The sequence below is a fragment of the Dama dama genome, chromosome 13 (assembly GCF_033118175.1).
Source record: "Dama dama isolate Ldn47 chromosome 13, ASM3311817v1, whole genome shotgun sequence".
In the NCBI taxonomy this organism is placed as follows: domain Eukaryota; kingdom Metazoa; phylum Chordata; class Mammalia; order Artiodactyla; family Cervidae; genus Dama; species Dama dama.
Genome location: NC_083693.1, coordinates 64550692 through 64563902, shown reverse-complemented (window position 1 = coordinate 64563902; position 13211 = coordinate 64550692). Strand labels below are relative to the sequence as shown.

Here is a 13211-nt window from a genome sequence, read left to right as displayed (position 1 = left end):
CTAGGATGGCTAAAATTAAAAAGACTGATAACATCACATGTTGGCAAGGACGGGAAGTAAACAGAACGCTCACGCTTTATTGGTGTAGATTGGTATGACCACTTCGAAAAAAGGCAGTCTTTTCAAGTCAACTTTCATATACACCTGCCCCATGGCTGAGCCATTCCACTCATAGTTATGTACCCAAAATAAAGGCAAAAGTATGCCCATGAAAAGACCTCTCCTTGAGTGTTCATATCAGATTTACTCATAATAGCCCCAAACTGGTCCAGGCATCCATCAATCAGAGAATGAACAGACAGTGGTACCTCACATAGCGGAAAAATATTCAACAACAAACTGGAACCACTGATACACACCATCCCATGTATAAACCTCAAAAGCACTGCGAGAGAAAGGAGCCAGATGCCAAAAAATACAAATGATATGTATCCATTTATACGAAGTTCAGCTGGTACACTTAGCTAGGTATATTTACATTTTATCATATGTAAATTTTACACCAAAATAATAAAAAAGAACCATAAAGAAATACTGAACTCTAGTTAATGATACATGTGCTAAATATTCTGGGGTGTCCAGAACTTTCTTTAAAATGCAGCAGAAAAAATAAGGTGGACTCACGGAGAAACAGGAATAAGTATCTTTAGAAAGCAGATAAAGAAAAACATCAAGGGTATGTGCTTACTCCAAAATTATTTTGACTCGTCTGTATGTCTAGTATTTTTTTTTTATAACAAACTGTTGGGGATAAAGTTTTCCCATCCTTCAGGGCTCATTCAGAAGAAGGCTGCTGGATGCACTACAAGCCCTAGGCTTGGATCCAGGCTGTGTGATCTCTGGCCAGATCCTTTACTTCTCTGGACTTCCATTTATTCACTGTATAAAAATAATAATACTCCTTACCACATAGGATAATTGTGAAAATTTGATGGGACATCTGTCAAGAACTTGGCAGAGTGCACACAATTCAGGAAATGCTAGCTACTGTTTCTCTTTTCAACTCGCTAATTGGAATTCTTATTTTCTGCCTCTCCCTAGAGTTCTCCCAAATTGCAGCCTTGATTTAGGACTCAGCACGTTTAGACTGGGGTACACCTTTGTGTGTTGCACTCATCTTGTACCCAAGTCAACATCTGAGCCCAGCTCAAGTTCAAGTGCCGGGGAACCATGGCTTGACATGAACAAAAAAGCCAATTTTGGGGCACAGAAACAAATAACTTGGAGGATCCCTTTTATAACTTGAGCTCAGCTAGTGCCGGTGGAAAGACAAATAAGACCTGGGGTTACTGCAGAAACCTTCCAGAGATGAGCACTGAAGGGGCTACATGTGGCCACTCAGACTAAACCACTCAAGAGGCCAAAGGCTCTTAAGATGCTGCTTTCCAGGAATTGTCCAAGTTGTTCAGGGTTCTTCCCCTCTGGGTGGGCGAGGGTGGAAGTAACAAGGGTTTGCTCGGGGCCCTGTAAAGTGGTGGCTTGGCAGGATCAGAGGCTGGAGTGGAAGTAAGTTTCAAAGGCTGCAGCAAGGACTGTAAGTTAGCGAACGAGCAGCTGAGTCTGCGGGAGGTTTGAGCCTTGCACCAGGTCACAGGAGCAGCAGAGCCCTGGAGGGACAGAGTGGCAGGGACACCTGCGCTGACCAGGCCAAGGAAGGGTAATGGGGCCAGGAAGATGCCCCCCTAACCCAAGTCCCTGATGACCTTGAGCCTCAGGTCACTTGAGCTTTCTGGATGCCCACGTGTGACCATTAAATGCTGGAGCTGACGCTGGAGCTCCAGGCGGGACTGTCGGGCTCAAGCAGGCCGGCAGAGGTGCGAACGCCCTGAGCCGGCACCACGCGGGCTGTTGCACTGCCACGATCACCGTCATTAAACAGCTTGGCCACACCAGCTCGAACTTTGAGGGACCATCACTGAGCCCACGCAACAGCCGATACGTCATCTGCTGGCACAGTCAACCACTCCAGCACCCACACCCTCCTCCTCACTAGCCAAGCTCCAGCTGAGGGTCCTGCGAAGGCAGCCACAGGAACCCCGAGTAATGAATGGCATTGTTAGCACAAAATAATGAGCCCAGAAACTTCAGGGCAATTCCACTGGACACAGAAATCATTCCATGACTTGTTTCCCTTCTGCTTGCATGGGGGTAATAGAGAGATCAGCTCTAATTAGCAGTCCTAACAGCCTTTCAATTCAAGGGGTGGGCTGTCCGAGGACACCCAGGCTGCCCCACCCAGGTGCAGGGTGGCCAGACACCAGGAAGTCCCTCGCCCTGGGCCACAGGGACCAGGCCTGGGCTCAGCATCCTGGCTTATTTGGGGACCTTCTTACCAGCTCCCAGAGGAAGGAGGGACTTGGCATGGTGTGTCCACCCTGGCATGCTGCCTGCATCAAGTCATGGGCCTATTAAACCTTGGTAAGGAGAGAGGAAAGCCCTGCTCTGGGGTGGAGAGGCCACCCGAGGGGCCACCTGGGTGTGGAGTCAGCTAAGGGTGTGGGGCGCTGGCTGGATGCTGTCAGTCTGGGAGAAGGCCCCTTAGTTCCCAGCTCACGAGGGCGCTGGCCTCAGGCTGCCTGTGTGGGCCCGGGGGAAGCAGCTCAGAAAGTTCCAATGACACATCACTGGAAGGAGAACTAAGGCCCCCTTGTGCAGACTTGGCCGGAACTCGGGGGTGGAAGGGGAGTGTGGGATGGAAGGGGAGGACTGGGAAAAGGCCAGCTCCGTCTCACCCGCAGTCCTGATCGGGCCCCCGCTCCAGGACCAAGTGGGTCTATTGAGAGAAAGAGACCTGGTCCCAGCAGTCAGTGTCACGGGATGGCCCGATCACTCTGTACAAGGGGGTCAGTACACAGACGACATGGAGGGGCCAGGGTGGGAGGGGCGGGGCCCTGGAAATGCCAGTCAGGGCAGCAACGTGCCTGTTCATCCCCAATAGCCCAGGGCACACAGTCATCCTCACACCTACTGGAGTGGCTAGCATCGTGTCCCCCAGAGAGACAAATCCAAATTCTAGCACCCAGCCCCCGTGAATATGACCTCACTTGGAAAAAGGATCTTTGTAGATGTAATTAAGGATGACATCATTCTGGATTTCGTGTTAGTTGCTCAGTTGTGTTTGACTCCTTGTGACCTCATAGACTGTACCCTGCCAGGCTCCTCTGTCCACAGGATTCTTTAGGCAAGAATATTGGAGTGGGTTGCTGTTCCCTTCTCCAGGGGATCTTCCCAACCCAGGGATCAAACCCAGCTGTCCTGCATTGCAGGCAGATTCTTTACTGTCTGAGCAACCAGAGAAGCTCTCTGGATTTAGGGTGGACCCTAAATTCAGTGAGAGGTGTTCTCATAGAAAGACATAGAGGAATTCTCTGGCTTCAGTGGTTAGGGCTCTGAGCTTCCACTGCAGGAGGCAGGGGTTCTCAGTATAGGGAACTAAGATCCTGCATGCAGCAGCCCCCAAAACAGACACAGAGATACAAGAAAATCACATGAAGGCAGGGAAGAAAGTAGAGGACTGATGGCCACCACCAGAGGCCGGAGAGAGGCATGGCTCCTATTTTTCTCTCAGAGCTGCCAGACAGAACCAACCCTGCTGACCCCTTGGTCTTGAACTTCTGGTCTCCAGAACCATGACAAAATACATTTCTATTGTTAATAGCTGCAAGGTTCGTGATGACTTGCCGCTGCAGCTCTTGGAAACTAACATATCTACCTGATAGTCCATGTAAAGATGAGGACACTGAAGCACAGAAAGATTGAACAGCTCATCCAAGGCCGTGCGTGTGCGCTCAGTCATGTCTGACTCTTTGCAACACTTTGGACTATAGCCCACCAGACTCCTCTGTCCATGGGGATTTTTCAGGCAAGAATACTGGAGTGGGTTGCCATTTCCTCTCCAGGGGATCTTCCCCACCCAGGTATCAAACCCTCAGTTCCTGGGGCTCCTGAGGCTCCTGCATTGCAGGTGGATTCTTTGCCCGCTAAGCTATCAGGGAAGCCCAAGTTCACACAGCCTCTAAGTGGCAGAGCTGGGCTTCAAATCTGGATAATCTGGATCCAGAGTCTGGGCTAATAACCTCTACACTATTCTGGTTCTTGAAGAAACTTTAAAAATTTCCCATGCATATGTATCCTTATAGTACTTGGCAAAGAAAGTGCTCATTAAAGTTTGTTGACCCATTTGCAATTTATATAAACACAGAGACAGAGAAATATAAACATACACAGAAATAATGTCCTGAAAGCTCTGTATGACATCATTCAGTTCAGTTCAGTCACTCAGTCGTGTCCGACTCTTTGCGACCCCATGAATCGCAGCACACCAGGCCTCCCTGTCCATCACCAACTCCAACTCCCAGAGTCCACTCAAACTCATGTCCATCGAGTCAGTGATGCCATCCAGCCATCTCATCCTCTGTTGTCCCCTTCTCCTCTGCCCCCAACCCCTCCCAGCATCAGGGTCTTTTCCAATGAGTCAACTCTTCGCATGAGGTGGCCAAAGTATTGGAGTTTCAGCTCAGCACCAGTCCTTCCAATGAACACCCAGGACTGATCTCCTTTAGGATGGACTGGTTGGATCTCCTTGCAGTCCAAGGGACTCTCAAGAGTCTTCTCCAACACCACAGTTCAAAAGCATCAATTTTTCAGCACTCAGCTTTCTTCACAGTCCAACTCTCACATCCATACATGACCACTGGAAAAACCATAGCCTTGACTAGATGGACCTTTGTCGGCAAAGTAATGTCTCTGCTTTTTAATATGCTATCTAGGTTGGTCATAACTTTCCTTCCAAGGAGTAAGCGTCTTTTAATTTCATGGCTGCAATCACCATCTGCAGTGATTTTGAAGCCCAGAAAAATAAAGTCTGACACTGTTTCCACTGTTTCCCCATCTATTTCCCATGAAGTGATGGGACCAATGATATCATTAAGAACTGTTATTTCTGAGAAGTGCATGCAGGGGGGTTGTTTCAAATTTTTATGCCAATGATGCATTACTTATATGATTAAAATCATCTTAAATCACTGTGTGGAAATACACTGGTTTGTCACATAAACGTGTGGAGAGCTGGTGGCTTTGGGGTCTCCTGGGCCGGCTTGGTGGTCATTTCACACACTGCAAAGCCAGTTCCGCACTGACTCACTCAGAGGATATTTGCCTGTCTAACCACACTCACCCCCAGTCTCCTCTTCCGTGAAATGGGGAGTAAGTATAACAGGCAGAGAGGGTTTCCCTCGGGAGTAGAGGAGATGAGATGCGCACACTGTGTGCTATTATCTTGGGAGTGATTGACAGTAAACCTCTAAGAGCCATAACTGAATTGCCCGGTGGGGCTCCCATGCGCAAGCTGAGCTTCCAGAAGCCCAAAGCCTCCCTCCTTTTGAAGTGGCAGCTATTTCTCGAGCTGGGGCAAAACTGTCCAGAGGCTCCAGGGGTGTTTTCCTCATGTCTGATTCTGGAGAACCAGCTGACCCTTGATACTCCGGGGCGGGAGTGGGGGGCAGTCACTCATGGCTGTCCCCAGCCACCTTCTCCCTACAATTAGAGACTTGGTGGTCACTTCACATCCCACGTAGCCCAAAGATGAAAAACTAGGACTCACGCAGTCTTGGGCCCAGCCCTGCCACATCTGGCCATGTGACCCAGGGTGAGGTTTTTAACCTCTGTGGGCCTCAGTCTTCTCATCTGTGCAGTGGAGCTGGTAATCCCTGCCACATGTAATGTGCATGAAGCAGCATCAGACACACAAGAACACCTCGAATACGTCATTATTCTCACTGGCCTAACCACACATGTGGTCCTGCCCTGTTTCTCCTACACACACCAACATGAGAAATGACCTGGGATAGGTGAGAACCCAGTGCTCAGCCCCCCGAATGCCACCAGCACACCAAGGAGGAGAAGCACCCCACGAGAACAAAAACAGCTGCGCCTGCTCTGAAAGACTGTCAAAATCCAAAAGAGGGGTGCTGTAGCCAGGCCCCAGCAGCCCCACTCCCAGGACACACACAGGGATAAGGAGGCAATTGATAAAGGAAGCACTTAGAGTGAGAGGAAATGGGACCAACCAATGTCCATCCATGAGAAAATGATAAATAAGTTGTGATTCTTCCACCCTGGACTATCACACAGCTGCTAAAATTTAGGAACCAATTGCTATTGGGTGAAATCTCAATGTCAGTTGCATTGATGTTAATTTCCTGATATTGATACTTGTGCTGAGGTTATGTAAGAGAATGGCCATGTTTGGGAAACATTCACAGACATATATGCAAGTAAAGAAGCACAATGCCTGTAACTTACTCTCACACCGTTCAGAAAAAGCGAAGAAGAGAAAACCAACAGTTTTGATAAAATGTTCATAACTGATAAATCTGACTGAAGACTGTAATACAGGAATTCACTGTACTACTCCAGTAACTTTTCTGGGAGTCTGAAGTTATTTTAAAAGAAAAAGTTAAGAAGTTTTAAAATCAAACAAACCAAAATCGCAATGTTGAATGAAATAAGCAAATTACAGAAGGAATGAAAATACTTATATAAAGTGTAAAAGTGTACACAACAGTTCTATGTTTTTTGTAAATACACAGGCACACCAAATCCAGGACAATGGTGACCTCTGAGGAGCTGGAAGAAAATGGGATCTGGGAACTGTGTGAAGGAGGCTTTGGCCAGTTCTGTAATGATTTATTTATTTTTAAAATGTCAGAAACATGCACTTTCTCCCAAGGTCCTCCAGAACATGCCACAAGCCCAGGCATTGTAGAGTGGGGGTCTTAGGATGTTACTGAGTCCAAACTCACTCTGCTGGCTGCACAACAGGCCGATGAATCGAGGTGTTGAGACAAGGAATATGCCTTTAATCAGAAAGCCGGCTGACCAAGAAGATGGCAGACTAACGTCTTAAAATAACCATTTGTCAGGGTCTAGATGCCAGCTTCTTTTACAGAACCAGAGAGAACTGGTGAGGAAGTAAGTCAAAAGGCAGAATAGAGAGGGAGAAGCAATGAGGAAGTGAAGTAATAATACAAAGGGCCATCAGTCTTACAAATCATCTCAGGGAATGGCTAGCCTGTGGAAGGGGTGTGTTAATCTTTCCTACAGCCATTCACAGATGGGTAGGGTGAGATTATCTTCCTAATAGCTGAACAAAGGCTAACAATTATTCCCACAATTGCTTGGTGACTCAGATAGTAAAGAATCCACCTGCAATGCAGGAGACTGGGGTTCCATCCCTGAGTCAGGAAGATCCCCTGGAGAAGGGAATGGCAGCCCACTCCAGTATTCTTGCCTGGAAAATTCCACGGGCAGAGGAGCCTGGCAGGCTACAGTCCATGGAGTCACAAAGAGTCAGACACAACTGAGTGACTTACACACATACAGTCCAACAGTCAGGCAGAGGGGCAGGGTCCTCTGAGGCAGGCCATTATGTATAGTTATAATGGTGGTGCTGGGGTAAAGACCCCGTGTGCCAATGCAGAAGACGTAAGAGACTCGGGTTTGATCCCTGGGTTGGGAAGATTCCCTCAAGGAGGGCGTGGCAACCCACTCCAGTATTCCTGCCTGGAGAATCCCATGGACAGAGGAGCCTGGTGGGCTACAGTCTATGGGGTCATAAAAAGTCGGACACGACTCAAGTGACTGAGCATGCACATAACAACAGCAATGAAAAGCAAGTCAAAGAAACAGTTCCAACATGGAGTCAGAACTGGTTCTTCTCTGCAACAAAAACACCTAAGGCCTGTCCCTTCTGCCAGGCCAGTTCCTCTGGGATGACTCCCATTGTTTGTTTTTCTTGGCATTTTTCAGAAAGTTCTGGAGCCTGAGGGCCTGTGTTGAAAGGTAATCGAGATGAGTCCATCCAAAGAATCAGGCCCTGGGGGACTTTAAGGAAAATCTTCTCACAGCTACGTCAGCAGAGCAGAAGCCAGAGAAGGTCACTGGGGCTGTGTCTCCGCACTGTGGCGGCCACAAGCCTTGGGCCAAGGAGCAGCAGCTGATGCCAGAGAGAGTGACAGCTTGGAGTTCTGACTACAGGTGAAGATGCCAACAGGAACATGCAAGACGGGCGGCAGGTATCTGGAGCTAGGAGAGCTCCTTCCGAGGCCCCGGTGCTATGAACAAACACCCACCCAGGGCTCAGTGTCCCCCACTGTAAACAGGGAGACTAGGCCACTGATGAAATTAAAATTCATCTTTTAGGGCAAGATGAGAAAATTGAAAATAACCCGATCTATTTATTTTTGGCTGTGTTGGGTCTTCGTTGCTGCACGGAGTTTTCTCTAGTTGCGGTGAGTGGGGGCTACTCTCTATTAATAGTTGGGATGCAGGGGTTTCTCATTATGCTCTGGAGTTGTGGCACGTTAGCTCAGCAGTTGTGGCAAATGGGCTTAGTTGCTCTGAGGCATGTGGGATCTTCCCAGACCAGGGATCAAAGCCGTGTCCCCAGCATTGGCAGGCAGATTCTTTACCAGTGAGACACCAGGGAAGCCTGAGATGAGAAAATTTAAACATAAAATCTTTCCTTGCCAGTTTGTGCCTCCTTCCTCCCCTTTAGGGTGTGTTGTGCAACCGCATTAAGCAGACCTCCCTAGGTGATAACATTCCTTCTTTCATCTTGTAAGGGGCCACGATGACCCATGACCCACTACACACTTTGTAGTGTAGATCTGGACTGTGTAACCTGTCAATAACTTAGGTATGGCCCTTCGTCTCAAAAACTTACATAGCTGGGCTCTGACCTCTAAAAGGGTGGAACAATTCTCAGAGCTTTCTGAAAGATGGTCTCCTGGATTACAATGCTCAGGTTAGCTCAAATAAAAATTTTCATTTCTTTCTAGATCAACTATTTTTTTAAAAGATGTATTTATTTCTGGCTGCACTGGCTCTACTCTTTGTTGCAGTGTTCAGGCTTCTCACTGCAGAGGTTTCTCTCATTGCAGAGCACAGTCTCTAGGCATGTGGGCTCAGGAGTTGTGGTCCACGGGCTTAGTTGTCCTGCAGCATGTGGACCAGGGATTGAACCCGAGCCCCCTGCACTGGCAGGCGGATTCTCTACTGCTGAGCCACCAGGGAAGCCCCGAAATCAATTATTGATTAATTCTTTCATCTACACCACTTGCCTCAAAGGTCATGGGACAGGGTATGGAAGAACCCAGCCACAGGGGACACTTAAGTGGTAACTCCTAGATGAGATGAAGAGCTGAAGACAGTTCATGGAAGAAGCCAAGGCTCATCAAATCCTGGGGCAGGGAAGGCGAACCCGCTGGTGAAGGAGGAGAATCTGGGAAGTTTGTGGACGGATGAGCATGAAACGAAGGCCCCTGGGAACTGAGCTTCCCTGATGAGTTTATGATTAACCTCTCTATCCAAAACTTTATTCCTTTTCTTGTCCGCCCCTGTTCCCCTTTTCTTGTCCGCCCCTGTTCCCCTCAGGATTGAGAAAAGGGGGAAGTGAAACTGAGAAGGACACTTTGGGGCCTTCCTGGGTACAAAAGCCCCTCGTTGTCCCCAGTTTCTTGTTTGTAGAAAAAGGCTTTGATCTCCTAGCCTTCCCTGAGTTTCAAAGAGCAGACTTAAGCAGTCAGGACTTAGGGAAGTGAGGGAATGCAGAAACAAAGGGAAAGCAGTCAATCAAGAAACGCAATGACAACTTAACAGTTCAGTGATAAAAAAAAAAAGTGTCCTAGTCCCTCCTTAAGGGATACACAGAACAATCTGATGCATATCTTTGAGTTGTTCTGCGGAAACTAAGATCAGCCACCCAGGTAAAGGATGGTCACTACATGCTGATCATAAGCACGGAGACTCCAGACTGGCAGGAACCAGGTTGATGACGGAGATTCATTCCCAAAACATCACCCTGTTGCCTCACCACCAGCCAATCAGAAGAAAGTCCCTGAGCTGCTGTTCTCAACACAAATATTGCCTTAAAAACCTCTCCCTGAAAGCCACTGGGAACTTTGGGTCGTCCTTTTGAGCATTAGCTGCTCATGCAGTTTGCTTGCCACCTGAAGTAAATGTTGGACTTTCCTTCACTAAAACCTGGGGTCAGTAGATTGGCCTTGCTGCACGTGGGGGAGTGGACCCACGTTCTGCGGAGTAACAAGCACTCCAAAAGACCTGTTGGAGCAGTTGGCTTGGATCAGTGATGTGCTGCTAAGCACCTGTCCGTGACAAAAAAAAAAAGTCCTGGTGTGTAGTAAATGAGGATTGCCATGGCTGTAAGTATTCCCACCACTGCTAATAAGAAGTTATTGATAATTTAACAACTAGCTTAAAATTTCTGAATATTGAACAAGACTTTGTAAGCCTATCAGCTGTCCTCTATCTCAGAGGTTCCCCTCACACTGGAGTCCTCTGTACCATCCCAATATGTAGCTGTATCTGTTTGAAGACCTCTAATGACAGGGAGCTCACTACTTCACTGGGCAAGTCATTCTGAGAAGCAGTCCTCAATTTCTGTTGGGATGAAATCTGTTCCTCTGAATCCTTCCTCTTCTTTTTCTACCCCTTATAAGGCCACAGGGACAACACGCCTCATCCCCATGCAGCCCTTCAACTATGCAGAGAAGGCCAGCACAACTCCTCCCCTGATTCTCTAGGGTCAGCTCTTCTACAGGTTGATCAGCACCCCCTCTCCTTATGGTATCCACAGGTAACATTTACCAGCTTTTCCCCTGTGTCTGACACTGAGCCACACATTGGTTTACACACACTGTCTCCGTGAATTTGCATATGAAGTGTTTTGTTTTCTAGTAATATTTTAAGGTGTACACTGAAATAGTTTTTAATACAATCACAGAATCATGCAATTGCAATTGCATGCAATCATGCAATTCATTTTAGGACATTTTCACCATCCCAAAAAGGAATCCGTCCTCATTAACTGTCATTCCCCATTTCCTCCTAATGCCCCAGCCAGTGTCAACCACTAAACCATTTTCTGTCTTTATAGGCTTGCCTTCTGATATTTCCCATACGGAATCATACAGTGTGTGGTCTTTTATATTTAGTTTCTTTCACTTGACATAATGTTTTTAAAGTTCACCCAGGCTCCCCTAGTGGCTCAGACAGTAAAGAATCTGCCTGCAATGCCAGAAACCCAGGTTCGATCCCTGATGGGGAAGATGCCCTGGAGAAAGTCATGGCAACCCACTCCAGTATTCTTGCCTGGAGAATTCCATGGACAGAAGAGCCTGGTGGGCTACAGTCCATGGGGTAGCAAAGAGTCACTAGCACTTTCACTTTCACACTGTCACAACTTACATAATGCATCAGCGCTTCATTTCTTTCTTTTTAAAAAAATATTTATTTTTGGCTACACTGAGTCGTCACTGCTGTGTGGACCCTTGTTGCAGCTAGTGGGGGCTACTCTCTTGTTGTGGTGTGAGGGCTTCTTCTGTTGTGGAGCATGGGTTCTAGGGCACGTGGGCTCCGTAGTTGCAGCTCCTGGGCTCTAGAGCACAGGCTCAGTAATTGCGGCACACAGGCTTAGTTGCTCCATGGCATGTGGGATCTTCTCGGCCCAAGGATCAAACCCACGTCTCTTGGATTGGCAGGTGGATTCTTTACCACTGAGCTACCAGGGAAACTCCAGTGCTTCATTTCTTTTTAGTGCCAAATAGTATTGCACTGTATGGACATAGCACATTGTACTTGCCCTATTAATTGACGGATATTTGGGTTCTTCCACTTTTTGGCCATTATGAATAACGCTGCTGATATTCACATATGAGTTTTTGTATAGACATTGTTTTCAATTCTCTTGGGTATATACCTAAGATTCGAATTGCTGGGTCATATGGTAACTCTGTCTACGGCCATACCACCCTGAATGCGCTGGATCTCATTTGATCTCGGAAGCTAAGCAGGGTCAGGTCTGGTTAGTACTTGGATGGGAGAACTCCTGGGAATACTGGGTGCTGTTGGCTTGGGCTTCCCTGGTGGCTCAGTTGGTAAAGGATCCGCCTGCAATGTGGGAGACCTGGGTTTGATCCCTGGGTTGGGAAGATCCCTGGAGAAAGGAACAGCTACCCACTCCAGTATTCTGGCCTGGAGAATTCCATGGACTATATAGTCCATGGGGCCACAAAGAGTCACTCGACTTTCATGGTAACTCTGTATTTAGCATGTGAAGAACTGCCAGACTGTTTTTCCAAAATGGCTAAAGAATTTACAATCCACTGACAATGTGGGGGGGGGGGGGTGGGGTCCCAATTTCTCCACATTCTTATCAACACTTGTTATTATCATTTTGAAATATTTATTATTTATTTATTTGGCTGCATTGGATCTTCATTGTGGCATGTGGAATCTTCGCTCTTCGTTGAGGCATGTAGGATCTTTAGTGCAGTGTGAGAACTCTTAGTTGTGGCATACGGGATCTGGTTTCCTGACCAGTGATTGAACCCAGGGCCCCTGAATTGGAAGCGCAGAGTCAGGCACTGGACCACTAGGGAAGTCCCATTATTAGCTATCTTTTTTGTTATAGCCATCCTAGTGGGTTTAAAGTTGTATTTCATTGTGTTTCTTTCTTCCAGTTTTACTGCAGTATAACTGACATACATCATTGTATAAGTGTAAGGTATACAGGATAATGATCTGGCTAACTTAGATCATGAGACGATCGTCACAAAAGTTCAGAATGAATGTCTCATTGTGATTTTGATTTACATTTCTCTGATGTAAAACTATGCTGAGAATCTTAATTATTGATGATTTGTAGATATTCTCTAGAAAAATGTTTTTTTCAGATTCTTTGCCTGTTCTAGAATTAGATTATCTTTTTATTATTGAGTTGTAAGTTCTTTATATATCCTATATTTAAGTGCCTTATAAGGTGTTCGATTTGCAAATATTTTCTCCCATTCTGTGGGTTGTCTTTTTTAACTTTCCTGATGAAAAGATGAAGGTGTCCTTTGAAACACGAAAGTTTTTAATTTTGGTGAGATCCAATTTACCTATTTTCTATTTGGTTGCTTGTACTTTTGGTGTCATAGCTAAGAAACCAACACCTAATTCAAGATCATGAAGATTTACCCCTGTCTTCTTCTGAGACCTTTTACACTTAGGTATTTGTTTCATTTTGAATTAATTTTTGAATATGATGTGAGACAGGGTCCAACCTCCTCCTTTTGCATTTGGATATCCTGTTGTCCCAGCAGCATCTATTGTAAAGACTATTCTTTCCCCATCGAATTTTCTTTGCA

At 46.7% G+C, this 13211-nt stretch overlaps 1 protein-coding gene and 1 pseudogene across 2 annotated transcripts in view; one reads left to right on the top strand and one right to left on the bottom strand.

The window, feature by feature from the left end:
* Positions 1-13211, bottom strand: part of RIN3 (Ras and Rab interactor 3) — a 133354-nt gene that overhangs the window by 95016 nt on the left and 25127 nt on the right. The gene's annotated exons all lie outside the window — the stretch shown is intronic.
* On the top strand, positions 11815-11933 carry LOC133068541 (5S ribosomal RNA; annotated as a pseudogene).